The 2,598-nt window shown below is 54.7% G+C and overlaps 1 pseudogene; it reads left to right on the forward strand.

Moving 5' to 3' along the window:
• Positions 1 to 1,342: 1,342 nt before the first annotated feature.
• Positions 1,343 to 2,137, forward strand: LOC105064552 (solute carrier family 52, riboflavin transporter, member 2 pseudogene; annotated as a pseudogene).
• The last annotated feature ends 461 nt before the right edge of the window (positions 2,138 to 2,598 follow it).

Consider the following 2,598-nt stretch of genomic DNA (forward strand, 5'->3'; position numbering starts at 1 on the left):
AAAGAAATCAAGAAAACGAGCTCATTTACAATAGCAACAAAAAACTGGGAATAAATTTAACCAAGGAAGTAAAATATGTGTACACTGAAAACTATAAAACACTGATAAAAGAAATTTAAGAAGACACAAATAAATGGAAAGATATTATGTGCTCACGGATTGGACGAATTAATGCTGTTAAAATGTCCATAGTACTCAAAGTGATCTACAGGTTCAATTCATTCCTTACCAAAATTCCAACAGCATTTCTCACAGAAATAGAACAAACAGTTCTAAAATTTATATGGAACCACAAAAGACCCCCGCACGGACAAAAACCTTCTTGAAAAAGAACAATGCTGGAGGCATCACACGTCCTGATTTCAAACAGTGTTACAAAGCTAAAGTGATCAAAAATGTATGGTATTGGCATAAAAATAAATACCTGGATCCATGAAACAGAATAGAGAGTCCAGAAATAAATCCACAGATAATATGGCCAGTTAATTTTTGACCAGGCATGATATCACTTATATGTGGAAGCTTATACTGTGCTCACTTCGGCAGCACATATATATGTGGAAGCTTATAAAAATATATATATAAAACTCACGCTAGCAGTGGGTGGTGGCTTCCCTGAGTCCATGCAGGTGAATTGGAGTCCTCTCTCGGGCTCGGCTGCGTTCCCCTGCCCCACAGGCTCTGGGCTGTGGCCCCGGCCGGGCCTGAGGCGACGCCCTCCACGCGCGGTGCTGGAACAATCTGCCGGTCAGGGAGTGAGCAGGCGCTCGGACCGGGCGAGCCAGACGGCTCTCCGCCACGCTGACGCACGAGGGCGGGGCCCGCCGTGGCCACACCCCCAGGCCCGAAGACGCTCCAGCTGTCCTTGGTCTCGCTCCAACAGCAGAGGTGTTCGTCACGCCTGAGAGGTGGCTCCGTCCCGCAGTACTTGTCCCGTGTCCGTGGCAGTGAGTGTGGTGGTGGTCTCGGCCACTCAGATCCGAATACCCTCCTCTTTAATCATCTGCCCCTGGGGCTGTGGCGCCTTCCTGCGTCTCTGCCTGCGGCCTTGCTGTGTGGTGATCCCGCTCCGGCTGCTGGTGCCCCTTGATGAGGCCTTTAGTGCCCAGAAGAGGCGAAGCGTCTTCTGTGGACCTCGTTGCAGAAAGAAGAGCTGGTTGTGACCTTTGCCCTGTCCTGAAGGCTCCAGCCTTGGGCTGACCGGCAGCACCCGCGCTCGGCCGCCTGGTGCTGACCCACCTGCTGGTAGCCCTCTTTCGCGTGGCTCATGGGCTGTCACCAACGGGATGTGAGCGGACCTGCCTGTAACGGTAAGAGAACTTCTCCCTTATCCTTCTTTGTGCTTGCGGCGCTGGGGAACCTGGGTCAGCTAGCGGTGACCCTGTGGAGGCGGCTGGCCCCAAGCAAGGCCAAACTGGCCCCCAATCCCGCTGCTGCCTTCCAGGGTCTCCTGTGCTGTTGCTGTCACCACCGTCTGTACCCTAGGGGACCAGGGCCTGGGCTGCAGGTGGGAGCCCCAGAAGTGGAGGAGGAGGAAGAGGCCTCGCTGCTGCATGAGCCACCCAGCCAGGCAGCAGGCACCACCCCCAGCCCAGACCCTGCAGCCCATCGGCTGCTCTCCACCCGTGGTGCCTGCCTGCTGGGCCTGTTGGCGGTCACCAGCGCTCTGACCGACGGCATGTTGCCGACTGTGCAGAGCTTGCCTTAACGGGCGCCTGGCCTACCTGGCCGTGGTGTTGGGCACTGCCGCTAACCCCGTTGCCTGCTTCTTGGCCATTGGGATGCTGTGCAGGTCCCTGGCAGGGCTGGGCTATCTCTCTGTGCTGGGCATGCTCTTTGGGGCTTACCTGATGGTGCTGACAATCCTGAGCTTCTGCCCAGTCCTGGTGGTCACATCTGTAGGGGTGGTCCTTGTGGTGGTGTCCTGGGTTCTGTGTCTGGGCATGTCCTCATACTTGAAGGTGGCTGCCAGCTCCCTGCTGCATGGCTTGGGGGATGGGGCAGCCGGCATTGCTGGTAGCTGGCATGGCTATACAGGTGGGCTCCCTGCCCAGGAGCTGTTGCTATGTTCCCTCCCACCAGCATCTACCACATAGTCTGCAGCGGGAAGGACTGTGTCAACCCATATGGTCCCTAAGACTGGGCTGGTGGGGACTTCGCCCCACCCCACCTGTCTTCCAGTTGGGGCTGCCACAGTGCCTGGGTGCCCACAGGCCCTGGAGGCCCACCCTACACAGGACATAATCCTGGACACCTGCACACTCCACAGAACCTGGCACTTCAGGCCAGGTTGGGGACCACAGAGCAGGCTCCGAGCCAGGGCCTGGATGGGGACATGGACTTGGCCCCAGGCCTAGGACCTGTGCGGGATTTGTAGAATAAAGCATTTTTAGTCAAAAAAAAAATCAAACCCCGGAAATAGAGTAGAATGTGGTTGCCAGGGGTTGGGAGTGAGAGAAATGAGAAGAGATCGGTAAAGAGTATAAACTTTGTTATAAAGTGAATAGGTTCTGAGGCTCTAAAGTATAGCATGGTGACTATAGTTGAATAACCTGTACAGTGTACTTGAAATTTGCTAAGAGAGTAGATCTTAAGTGT

The sequence above is a fragment of the Camelus bactrianus genome, chromosome 23 (assembly GCF_048773025.1).
Source record: "Camelus bactrianus isolate YW-2024 breed Bactrian camel chromosome 23, ASM4877302v1, whole genome shotgun sequence".
In the NCBI taxonomy this organism is placed as follows: domain Eukaryota; kingdom Metazoa; phylum Chordata; class Mammalia; order Artiodactyla; family Camelidae; genus Camelus; species Camelus bactrianus.